Source organism: Pleurodeles waltl, chromosome 9 (assembly GCF_031143425.1).
Source record: "Pleurodeles waltl isolate 20211129_DDA chromosome 9, aPleWal1.hap1.20221129, whole genome shotgun sequence".
NCBI lineage: Eukaryota > Metazoa > Chordata > Amphibia > Caudata > Salamandridae > Pleurodeles > Pleurodeles waltl.
In genome coordinates this window covers 348,549,777-348,563,073 of record NC_090448.1, presented here as the reverse complement: position 1 = coordinate 348,563,073, position 13,297 = coordinate 348,549,777, and the positions used below count along the sequence as shown (strand labels likewise).

At 47.5% G+C, this 13,297-nt stretch overlaps 1 protein-coding gene across 1 annotated transcript in view; it reads right to left on the bottom strand.

The window, feature by feature from the left end:
• LOC138259305 (suppressor of cytokine signaling 5-like) overlaps nucleotides 1-12,471 on the bottom strand; it is a 41,468-nt gene extending 28,997 nt beyond the window's left edge. The window contains exon 1 of the mRNA XM_069206924.1: nucleotides 12,345-12,471. The gene's annotated coding sequence lies outside the window, so the exon portion shown is untranslated. The remainder of the gene's footprint in view (nucleotides 1-12,344) is intronic.
• Between the last annotated feature and the right edge of the window lie 826 nt (nucleotides 12,472-13,297).

Sequence of the window (13,297 nt, the reverse complement as noted above, 5' to 3'; positions counted from 1 at the left end):
TGGGTGGGACTGTGGCTTTCCAGATCTTGGTAATTGGGTGCTTAGCCATCAGGAGACCAAGGTCAAGAAATCTCAACGAGGCTTTATGCCCCTTGGCCCTGGGGTATGGACCCAGGAGGCAAGCCTCCCATGTGGACAGAAGTGAGTGCGACGTGCAGTCTGGCATTCTCACCATGACGCCAAGCCAGTAGGTGCTGAGGTAGGGGCAGGACCAAAGCATATGGAGTACGTCCGCTCCTGGCAGCGCACAGAGGGGGGCATGCAGCATTCAGCTGCTGATAGTATTTGTAAAGGTTTGCCGGTGTGAGATAGGCCCTGTGAAAGATGTCAAACTGGATGAGGTGGAACCCAAAGTTACGGGGAATGTTAGTGTGGCTGGACAGCACAGCAGCTCATGCCATGTTAGGGCAAGTTCTTGTCAAGTCTGCCTCCCACTTGGCGTGCAGCGCAATTGTGAGCTGTGTGTGACAGGAGGGCATCAGTAAACCACCGTACTAGGTGTCTGCCTTGCCCCATGACATGCATATATTGTAGAAGTAACTGTGGTGGTGGTTCCGCTGTTATGTCTCCCCAGTGTCTCAGAGAACTATGCAGTAAGAATTCCCCCGTTGGCCGACCTATCTCAGCCACCAAGATGGCAAATGGGATGAGTGTGCCCTCATCGTATAGGATGCCTAATGTATGTATCTCTGCCACGTGCCAGGATCTCAGCACAGTGCTGCTTGTGGACTGCAAGCCAAGTAGCACCATGGAAGGTGTGTAGGGGATGCTTCAGCACTTGAGGTGCAGACTTCTTCAGTAGCAACGATGCTCTACGCCCATTAAGGGTGTTTCAGTTTTGTAAGGGGGTGGAAGAGGTTTAGAATTTAGGGCATTGTCCAAGGTGGTGCTTTAGTTGCTGTGTCCGCCAATTAGCCACCGTGCCACCCACTGAAGCTGGGAGGCCAGCTAATATGGCTCCATGTTCGGAACTGCCAGGCCTCCCCTGTCCAGGGGCAAGTACAGCTTCCTCAGTGCTACTCTACAGCGGCCCTTACCCCAGAGGAATTCTCGGATCCTAGTCTCCAGTTCCTAAAGAATCTGGCCAGAACATAATAGGGTAAATTAAATTAGAAAAATAATAGACCAGCCGGGGAAGAACTACCATTTTTAGGAGGGCAATTCTGGCCATCACTGAGAGGGACAGGGTTTGCCAGAACGTCAGTTCTAATGGAGGTCACCGCCCGTTTAAGGTTACCATTGTGAAGGTAATCTTCTGTGTGAAATATGTGGATGCAAAGATTGCGGAATGTTCTAGGCTGCCAGGGGATAATCACACTGGACAGGCAGATGCCTGGGTCAGGTGTGTCAGGAACGAAAGGAAATAGACATGACTTCGCCCAGTTGACCCACAGCCCAGAAAGAGCGGCAAAGTTTTGTAAGATATCCGCAATATCAGCTGGGATGTTTTCAATGTCTGAGGTATAAAAAAGGAGGTCATCTGCATATAATGATACAATATGGGAGCAGTCTCCTAATGGGATGCGGCAAACTACCCCCCCTTTGGCGAAGTTCAACCGCTAAGGGTTCCATGGCAAGTGAGAATAGTAACGGAGAGAGGGGGCAATCCTGTTGCGTCCTTCTACCCAGCTCAATGGGGACAGATGCTTGCACCAATCTTAACTCTGAGCTGGGGGTCGGGTGTATAGCACTCTTGCAGGCACAAGAAGTGGGGGCCCAGTCCAAAGCACCACAGTTCCTCAAACAGGTAGGACCACTCAAGGGAATCAAAGTTTTTTTTCTAGATCAAGCACTAGGCAACCCACCCGGGGCCAGTCCTGAGTCGAGTACCTCATACCCCTGAATAGGTTCCTGATATTCAGCGACGTGCCGCGGTCCAGCACAAATCTGTTTTGGTGCAGGTGGACCAGTTGAGATATTAGGGATGTTAATCGCGTTGCAAGGGTTTTGGCCAGGATTTTATAGTCTGTGCTTGGCATTGCAAGGGGTTTGTAAGAGCCCAGTGCTGTCAGATCCCTACCAGGTTTGGGGAGCGATACCAACAGTGCCTCCCCCTGCGACACAGGCAGGGTGGCGGTCCTCAGCACCTCCTTGTAAAGGCAGAGGAGGTGGGCGCGATGGCAGAGGAGAAGGTCTTACTGAATTCTGATGGTAGGCCATCAAGGCCCGGAGTTTTGTCTGTGGTCAACTCACGGATACTGTCTTGTATCTCAGAAAGTGTTCGGGGTGCATCCAGTTCTTCACGCTGCTCATCTGTCAAACAGGGGAGAGTGTTCAGGGAAAAGAATTCATTAATCAGTTGAATTTGCTACCATTGAAGAGCAATAAAGAGCTATGTAGTATTGGGTAAATTCGGTATGTATCTAACCTGGGGTGTGGAGCGAGATGCCCGTCGCCAAGCGCAGTGCCACCACAGAGCTGTGATCTTGCTCCTGGCGGTTCAGCCAGGCCAGCAGTCTGCCTGACCGGTCAGCTGTGGTGTGTGTGTGCGAGCCGAATGTGCTGTATAGTTAAGACATCTCAACCTTTCCAACAGGGACACGTGTTCCGCCCGGTCAGATGCCAGCTCTGGAGCAGTTGTAGGGTGCTGTACGACCCTTTGTTCGTGCATAACAGGGACCTTTCTACTCGGACCAGGTCATGTTCAATGGATCTGTGCAGGTTCCATTGTGCGCCCAGACAGTGCCCTCATGTAAAGACCATTCAATGAGAAGCGATGAGGCAGAACTAGCATGGAGGTCTAAATATTCGGGGATAGTTTGGTCTAACGATGCCCTGAACGTAACATCTTATAGCAACTCTGGCTGTAGTCACCATGTGGGGATCACAGGGGGAGAAATGTCCAAACCCAGCTGTAGAAGTTGTGGGTTATGATCCGAATGAGTGTGGCCTGAGTAATCTGTCCCCAAAACCACTGAGTTTTGGTTGGGAGTGCATAAAATTTTGTCAAGTCTCACATGAAGCTGATGTGGGGCATAGAAAAACGAATAGACTAGCATCAGGATTACACTGTAGCCAGATATCCAGCAGCTACCAGTGCTTGAGCCACTCTCGCAGAGCACTTGTAGCAATCACTGTAGGTGCAGCGGGTGGCGGAGGAAGGAGTGATCAATCTGGAGGTCTAGCACACTGTTGAAGTCTCCTCCCAACAGCCAGAGGAGGTCACTCCATCGAGAGAGAGGGCCAGAAAGCCTGCTGAGAAAAGAACCTGGTCCAAATTTGGTGCATAAATGGACCCCAATAATATCATCCGGCCTCTCAGTCATCCACGTACTAACACATTGCCCCTCAGCATCGATCTCGTAGTCGTTAACCTGAACAGGGTGTACGCGTGTATCTAGATCAGGGCCCCCTGGCATAGAAGGAGTAATTGGTCGCAAATAGCTGCCTTCGCCAGCACCTCCACAATTGTGCAGCCTCCAGGTGCGTGAGGGAGGTTTCCTGCAAGAGTGCTATTTGAATTAAGTGTCCCAAAAAGGTATGAATATATGGAATATCTGCGTGCTGGCACGAGTATGCCGTGCACATTCCATGTCAGGATGTGGAGGTCGGGACCCCGGGGTCAGATCTATGACCGCTAGAAAGGACGCAGGGGAAGGGGGATGAAGGTGGGGGGTGGGGGGGGGGGGGGGGGGGGAGGACGACTCTGGCTCCAGTCAAAACCAAACATGTGCAGTTCAGAACCAACTGCTCCATCCGCCCAAACTATGTAACTTGCCTGTTGGCATCACCAGTGTGACACGGAAGGACCCACTAACAGGTAAGATGGAAGGGAGGTGGCCAGGTGTCAGATGGGGAGCCTAAGGAGGTAGAAGCCCCAGAAATAGTGTGGATGTGGGCGGCAGATGAGCGCACGGCATCTAGTATGAGATCAAGTTGTCTGCATGGAAATCCATCATAGCTTCCCCAGCAATTGTGGCTGCCCAACTAGTCTGCATGGGGGACAAGTAGAACATGTGACAAGGTGTATTTCCAAGGTCATGTTGTGTGGCGGCACCACATTGCCAGTAGTGGATTGGAGTGTCCGTATACGCCGGGTGCGGCAGTTCAGATGATGTCTGCTGTTTGTGGTGTCACCACAGGGGGAGCCAACGAGGGAGCCGTTCAACATCTGAGTCAAATGTGACCAGCAGCTCACCGATAACTGCTGCATTCTGTAACTCCTGCCGACATTCATGTATGATCTGCTCTAAGTCGGGAGCATGGTGGGCATCTGGAAGGGGGCTTCACATCGTTTGTGATTTCTCTGTCTGCGTGATTGAGAGTTTTCTTGCGTGGAGCTCTCCTTCATCCCCTCTTGTTGGCTGCTCAGATTAGTTAATTCCAGCCACTCCCAGGCGTCATCCGGGGTGCTGAAGAAGTGAGTTTTTCTGTGGTCCACTACTCGCAGCTTGGCAGGGAAAGAGAAGGGATTATGTTAAATGGAGGGCATGAAGTTTGCGTTTCACTGTCAGAAAGGATGCTCGTTGCTTTTGTACAGCGACTATGTAATCCGGGAACATCATGACTTGCATATTGTCAACCTGAAGTGTCGGGAGCTATCTCACCTTACGCAAAGTGCGGTCTCTGTCTGCAAAGTGCAGCAGGCAAATGAGGAAAGGGCAGGGGCCTCTGCCCAGCAGCCTGGCTCTCATCAGGACCCGGTGGGCGCGCTCCACCGAGAAGAAGGGTGTCACCGAGCCTTCGGGGACCAACGCTCGGAGTCGGTTTGTGGCGTAGGCAACTGCATCTGTGCCCTCTAGGACCTCCGGGAGACCCACAACACAGAGATTGTTTCTTCTGGTGTGCCCCTCAGCATCCTCCGCATGGCGCTCCAAAGTTGTCCGCCTACTTAACACTGCTTGCAAGGATGTCTCCAGGTGAGTCGTTTTGGGAGCAATTTCATCAAGGCAGCCCTCCAGAGAGTGAGTCTTGTCCGCTAGTTTGCGATGGTCAGCGCGAAGCAAGGTGAGATCACTAGCCACCTTGTCAATTTTTACCCTCCAATGAGGTTCGGGCCTGTTCCAGCGACGCTCGGATATGCTCCACCGCCGCCAGCACAGCGCCCAGAGGCCTGTCTGAGTGTTGTTTGTTTGGCCCCCCGCACCAGAGCACAGATGGCCCATATTGTCTGATCCAGGGTCCTGGCGCTCTAAGCTCATGACTCCTGGGGTGTACTGTTAAAAGCCAGTTGCACAGGGGGGCCCCATGTGCGTGCACACAGGTGTGAGTCACAGCGTGCAGCAGCACGAGCAGCCCCCCTGAAGACTATGACAGGCTGCAGCCCAGGTGGCGACCCACCATGTTGCTCTTTTATGTATCCTCAGGTCCAGGTGCTGTGCCAGAAGCAGCCTGGGGACTCCTCCTAAGTGCACCTCCAGCTCAGCCCCCCAGTGCGGTCAAATCCACAGGAGAGCTGGGGGCACGGCGCAGCAGCACAGGCACGAGGCCCCGGCCTCTTCAGTGGTAAACCAGTTGCTTGGGTGGGGGTTGGTAGGAGCAGAGCCCTCCTACCCAGCTCAGCCGCCACACTGGTGGCTGTCCACACATTTTCACCCGCTAGCGGAGGCAGCGCAGGGAGGAATCAGCACGCCAAGGCCCTCGTGTGCGATGCACCGCTCTGCACCTCGCTCCACCTGTGTCTCACCTCCTCTCAGGTCAGGTAGGTGCTGATTATCCCAATCCTGCCCAGGATCCGCCTGTCAATTTAATGCTGGGCACACCCGGGTCTCACCACCCACCCGCAGGCACTCCAAGCCCAGCCTCACCCACTGTGCAGTGCTGCGCTGCGCAGACCACATCGGCTCCAGCCCGGCTCCCGGGGGATTGTTCCGCCTCCCGATCAGTGCGGCCGGCACCTACTGAGCCCCGCACCTCTATGCCTTGAGCTGCAGCGGTCCGTCCCCAACCCGATGGGATAGCTGGATCAGGCCCACCACGGAGCTCCGTTAACTTTCACCCACCATCTTGGCCGGACAAGCCACGCCCCCACAGTATAATCTTTAATAATAAATAAATTGCCCTATTACATGTTCATGTTATTAAGTTTCCACATATTTGAATGCCCATCTACTGCAGATCTTAATGTTTAAAAATTCAAACAATGCCCATAGCTGCGTTCATTAATGCATATCAGATGCTGTTAGTTCCACAAATAAAACAATTGCTTGTAAGGGTACGAATATTCTTAACTTGATTGATTAATAAAACCAAATCTCATCAAAGATTCTAACAAATGGCTATGTACTGCCCAAGGACCTTGCAGTTCAAACAATTAAAACGTAACATAGTAGTGAAATCATGTCGACACCAACCTGTTATTGCCAAATCCCATCAAGTTGGTAAAGTGACAAGAACAGAAGTGCTATCTGCATCTGTTCTGCTACGTTGTATCTGACAACTCTTATCATATTGTTTTTTTTGCAATCAATTCCAGTGACATCTTATTAGCCAATCTCTCTAAAGTGCATTTATACTACACTACTAAAAGTAGTGCATAAGGCAGATGTCCTGAACATGCGACTCAGTGCTACTATACAGATTGTGAACTAACAATGTGGCCCATTTTTTTTTTAAATGCCTCTATGGTATACTACCCAAAATCCTGTATTAAGCAATTGCTACAATAGGATAACTGTGCCAATATGCAAATTGCCCATGGGCATCTCACATTGTCTCATATATATACACACACTATAAAGTGCCATGTGCAGAGGTATAATCACTATCTCTATGAACCCCACATATTATACAGACCTTGGACCACCATATTGCTATAACCACATTCCAATAAAGAGGGTGCCACTGTATGCTCAAAACTGTCCTATTGGGTCTCTAAAAGTTAGACACCTCATCTTTTTGACTGCAGTGTATGCCTACTATCCATAGCATCCCATAATGCCTCAAAACTATCCATAAAGGCTGCAACAATTAGTTCCTCTCCTTAAAGTGCATGTACTGAAAGTGGTAACAGTTCCACAGTGGTACCTGTCTATAAAGTGCCATATGTAAACTACTGTAGTATCCTCAAAGTGCTGGAGCCACTCAACAATCGAGCTATAAACCATCACAAAAGGGATGCCACTCGTCTGGCGGACTTATAAATGCAACTGAAAGGCATCTTCCACACAATTAAAAACTCATGTAAAGTTATAGAAACACGAAAAAACATTTGTAATCCAACCAAATATGGTCCTGTTTCTACTTGGTAATAAAACCATACTGAAAAAGATTTATGTCACATGGGGAAGTGCATCAATCAGGAAGTTATTTGGGGTATACAAGATAGAGATCTGAGGGAAATTATAGTTACCTGAAATAACTAACAGCTGAATTTTGATGGTTTTGTGTGTGTAGAATCTGAACCCAACTATAATGTTCCTGTAATTTTTTTTATTTTTTTTAGTGAACACACACACACATATATATACATACACACAGACATTGTTTTCACAAAAAAACAATAACAAATGGCTACAGGGACATAGTTATGAAATAGATTTTTTTTTTAAACCTTTGAAGTTCACTAAAATTATATATATATATATATATATATATATATATATATATATATATATATAAAAAAAAAATCAAAGGCTACATGGACATTATAGTTAGGTTCAGATCTTACACACACAAAACTATAGAAATTCAGCAGTTATAGTTAACCACCACAAGACATAACTTGCCCCCTTGCCATGCACTGCTAATTACCCAACATATCAGTCATGACATCTTCCATGACAACACTGATAATATCTTGCCATCATTTACAATGAAATTATTGATGAAAAACTGTGCATGGTGGGGGCATAAGTTATAGTTACCTTAGGGCACCAGTTAGTTTCTTGAGATAAGTATAACTACAACTGCTGAATTTCTATGGTTTTGTGCCAGTAAAATCTGAACCCAATTGTAACATCCCTGTAACCTTTGTTTTTTTAGTGAATATATGTGTTGGGCAACATTTCGAAGCTCTTCCTAGCTCTTATTTTTTTCAGTATTTTTAAAGTGAGTTTGGGTGATGCATGAGGGGGAATTTGAATTTGAGGGTGTTGTGCCGAGAGCTTTAGCAGTCAGAGGTAAGCAGGGCAAACTGTGCTCCCCAGTGCTTTAAATGCAGGCAGCTGCATGGACCAAGGGCAAGCCCATCTATGCCCGAAACACGACCAGCGCCAACCACACTGATTTTTTTTGCTTCAGCTCCGTCTCAGAGATTAATTATGGTAAAGACATACTACTTTCTCTTCGCATACCGCCATGCGGTGAAATACAGCCTTGTTTTAGTGCAGACAGCCATGGCTCACAATGCTCTAAATGTATCTCCAAGGGTCATACCTTGTCTTACTCTCTTGGGTCAGTTTTCTGCAAACACAAAGCGCCACCCTCCAGGTTTCTCAAGGGGGCTCAACAACCTGGCCATAAAGAACCAAGATCTTGTCTAATCAATGTTAGATCCCAAATCTGTGGGATAGTATGTTTCCAACCAAAACTTTGCTCTGTACTAATTCTAGTCCTGATGTAACCTTGGCTGTAGCAGAGGGCTTTTCAATTTCTCACGCTGATCAATGATTATTTGGCTTAACCAAGATATTTTCTTAACTAAAGATTAATATGTTTATGGGAACTAATATTGCTGTCAGATTCCCTTAGTGACACCTTTTTGTTGGGCTTTGACACCTCCTGTACTAGGGGGAGATCCGCAACTTCAGCGGGCTGGTTCTGATCTAAGTTTCAGACTGAAAAAATGTAAATGTAAACAGTTGGAAACGAAATGGTGGCTAAGTTATGATACTGAGAAAAGGTTGGCATACTGTATTGCCCTTAAGCAGTTCAGAAAAAAAATATAATGAAAGCCAAACTAACCTATTTTGCTAAACAAATAGATGCACCCGAGAATATCCCCAGAGCAGTTTTTAATAATTGTTAAATCCTTCCTAAAGTTTGAGGAATGCACAAACCATCAGAACCTCCCAGTTGCTTGTGGTCAGCCGCTGTATAAATATATCTTTGAGGTTGCGCTAGCACCTGACATTGCAACAGCAATCCCAATCCCCACACCTTGGGCTACACCCCTCTGACTCCATCACTCCGGCTACAAGATTGCCAAGCAAGATGCATTTCACAAGCCCAGAGACAGAATCTCCAACATCGACAAGAACACCATCAGCTGCACCACAGCCACGGACACAGCTTCCTCCAATATGGAACATCCGTCATTCAAGGTCCACGTCACAGCCAACTTCACATTACATGTCACTCGTTTACCAAACACCAACTTCAATGACAAGATCATGGGCTTCGTCGCACCATTCGCCCCCTCAAATGAGCAATTACATCAATCAATCAAGGATTTGTAAAGCGCACTACTTACCCATGAGGGTCTAAAGGCGCTGAGGAAGGGAGGGAGGAGAAAGTGAGGAGGGGAGGGAGGAGAAAGTGAGGAGAGGCGGGGGGATGGGAGAGGGGGAGGGAGGTGCTGCTGCTGCTTGAACAGCCAGGTCTTGAGAAGTTTCCTGAAGGTAAGAAGGTCTTTGATCTGGCACAGGTGGGTGGGAAGAGTTCCACGTTTTGGCGGTGATGGTGCAAGAATGATCTACCACTGGTTGTAGTTCTGCAGACGCGTGGGACAGTTGCGAGGTCGGCAAAGTGGAGAAGCCAGGTCGGGGTGTAGAAGAAGAGTTGTCTTTTGAGGTAAACATCCTACTCAAAGACATGAACTTCCACCTTGAAGCTACCCGGACCATCAACTCAAGAGCACTCATTGAAGATCCTGAAAGCCAGGGCCTCACCCAATGAGTAAAGGAACCTATCCATGACCCTATTTTCATGAAGTTATTCAACATCTGAGTTGAGGAGTCCACATCAGTCCCCTTGACAGACCACACCCTTATCAAGTTCAGCACCCCTATCCCAGGCCAACTCACACACACGCCACTGCCAGACCAGCCTGCTGAAAACAGAACCAGTCCTTGTCAGGAATGCTGAACACCTCTCTCAACACATACCGATCTAAACACAGTAACAGCCTCCCCAAAGCCATCAAGAATTTCAACACTTAGATCACTTCTGGTACCGGACCCTTGACCCCCCCCCTTGAAACATAAAAATACAACAAAATCCATACCCCCAAGCCAGCTGGTACACAGAGGAACTGAGGCGGAATGAAACACCAATGCAAAAACTAGAGCGCAAATGGAAAATGAGCCAGGACAAGGAAGACAGGAGCACATTCTTATCCGCCTTAAGACACTACCACCAAATGATCCAGATCACCAAATACTGTAGCAGGCTACATTGATTCCAGCACCAACAGAAGCAAAGAAATCATCAACACTAAAAAATAATTCACCTCACCATTGGCCACCTCCAACTTGATCTCTCCCTCGCAGCACCTCTGCAACAATCTCTCAATTCTTCAGCAACAAAACTCATTGCCATTTATAGCTACTTCAGCCCACAACTGAACCAGACAGCCCTCTCCAAATGCATCCCAATCTTATCCAAAGAATCTCCAGCTGGTGGCCAACAGAGCTAGGATCAACACCCACCCCCACCCCAAGAACCTCTGGATTACCACTGGCAGTAAACTCAGCTTGACTACCCAAGTCCGTGCTATCACCACCTCATGCTTCTGTACCCTGAAGATGCTGAGGAAGCATTTCAAATGGCTCCCAGTTAGCATCCGGAGAACTGTCACACAAGCCCCGGTCACAAGTAAGCTTGGAGTATGGGAACGCCCTCTATGCCGCGATCAACAAAAAACCCACCAGACGGCTGCAGACCATTCAGAATTCAGTAGCCAGATTCACTCTCAACCTCTTACACCACTCTCACACCACACCACACCTCAAGGAGCTCCACCGCCTTCCCATTCACAAACAAGCTCAATTCAAGCTCCTCACCCACACTTTCACAGCACTACATAGTACTGGTCCAGTCTACCTCCACAATTGCATCTACTTTCACAAACCTTCCAGACACATCTACTCATCTGGACTCCTACTTGCCTAAATCTCATGCATACGGAAAAACAGATCTGGCAGTCAAGCCTTCTTCTACATTGCTTCTAAAGCATGTAATGACATGCTGCTATACATAAGAGCCTCCTTGCTCCTTTAATTCCAACAAAGCTGGAGACCTGGGTTTTCAAGTAGTTCCACTAGGCCCTAGATGTACCTAGACTCATACCTGCTCGGAGCCAGGATACCTTATGTGATAGTGCGCTCTACAAATCTGCATAACAGATTGAGGTCAACTTTCATTGCCAATTCATTTGAGGATGAAGAGGGGGCATCTACATTCTTAATGTTTGTACTGTGTTGTTTAACTCAATCTGTTACAAACAGAGACATCAAGTTTTGAATAGGGATGTCCCAAACGTTTGACGTTTCTGTATGTTCTGTACAGTTGAGCAACACCATTCAGTTTTCTTCCTCCCATTAAGGCATTCATGCTGAAGCACTTAAAGCCAATGTAATGCCTCCCAGACCAAGCTGTAAAGCTGTCGATCAAATTGGTTATGTATAACATGTTTCCAAACATTTTTGGCTTGGATCTTTCTGGTTGTCATGTTTGCCATAACTCACGCTTTCAACTGTTCTAATATTTGGTGAAGGAAGGAGACTCGATTTAAGAGGAAAACACGCTTCGCACCAAGACAATTCCAGTATTCCCCAACTCTGTCCCAAGTCTTCCCCTGAGAGTATAAAGGATTGAAAACTGAGAGTCGTCAACACCTGGAAGATGAGCGAATTACTTTGGGGTTATGAATTTGGGCTTGAACGTAAAACTCAGTTTTCAAGGATACGACAAATTAAGAAACGGAAGAGCTGTACATTATGAGTGAAAGGGGATTGCACGAACAGTACTAAAGTTTTAGACAAAAGCAGCACAATGACAGGAGCTTGGAGCTGGCCACGATAACGAAGGTCACACTTATGTACAAACCTCATTCTCACTGAACCCTAGACTACAGGGCACATATATGTCGAAAGCAATTGATGCATTTGGCTGTGCTCCTGACTCTCTCCTACAGTACAGGACAGAAATAGGATAGAAGTCTGGGGCACCTGCTGTTTGTTCGTGGCCCCGTGCTGGAATCCAACACTTTTGTGCATTTGTCCAATGGTACTGGCATCAAAAGCACAAATACCAGAGCAAGGTCGGACGCTCAAAACATGAACTGTCTGTTACCACCCGACCGCAATCAATATATGTTTAAGATGTACTCCCACTGATAAAGGCATATGCGGGGGGCTTGGGGTAGAATGGTTTTAGAAGCTTATGGTGGTTGCTACCTACCGATCACTATTGTTATAAGCAATCACGGAAGCAAAAACGATGACCATATGGTCAGTACTTACACAGACCATCCACAAATTCAGACTCATGTCCGTACTCCGATAATGGTCTTTAAACGGATGCAATTTGTTCGTATTAGTAGCACTTCCGGATCGCCTAACAACCAATCCCTCTGTTGAACATATTCGGAGGGTCATGTGAGAGTGGAAGGTTCTGCTAACGTGTCAGGTGATCTGGAATTGGAGCTTTGAGGTCATCATTAGCCAATCATTTTGCGCAATACATATTACAGAAATGCTGATTGGCTGTGCACTCCGTACGGACTAGTGGCTGATCGGTCCTCTTAAAGTAGGCAATGCTGCTCAGCTTGGAGTTTGAGAGGGAGATTTAGTTATGGTTTGCCAGCGGTGTGGTATTAGACTGTGTGTGGTCCACACTGGGCGCTTGGCGGGGACAACGTGTTTCCGTCCGAACAGACTATGTTATGCTAGGCTGTTTCTAACGCCGCCAGCCATTCTGCTTAGATGGGTGGACGGAAGGGCAGCAAAGAGGCAGTGCGGTGCAGTGTCCCAGGGGATTCGAGTGAGCACTGATTCAAGTGCGGAGTGCACCTTCGCGTTTTAGAGTTTGCAGTATTCGAAACGGCAACACCACTTCCTACAGCGATGTCTCTAATTTTACAGGCGAAGACACCTTGATCTCTGAACAATGTAAGCCGTTAAGACGATCCAAGTCAGCGTGTTGTTCCTGTTTACATTTCACTTGTTTTGCTTGCTGGTGTATACATGCTACCGTTTTGAAATATGAAAGTGGGTTATAGTGGACTTTAACTTCCCTGTTGAATAACATTGTAATAGAGGCAACTTTTGGCAGAACGCACCTGAAATAAAAAAAAAATAGCTTTAAAAAGTGAGAGTCTTTATGGCTTGCAACTTTCATCTTCTGGCTTTCTGTTCTCTGGCTTTAATTGCTTTTTGGTTCTCCAGGTTCAGTTCATTCCTTCTGTTGCTTAAAT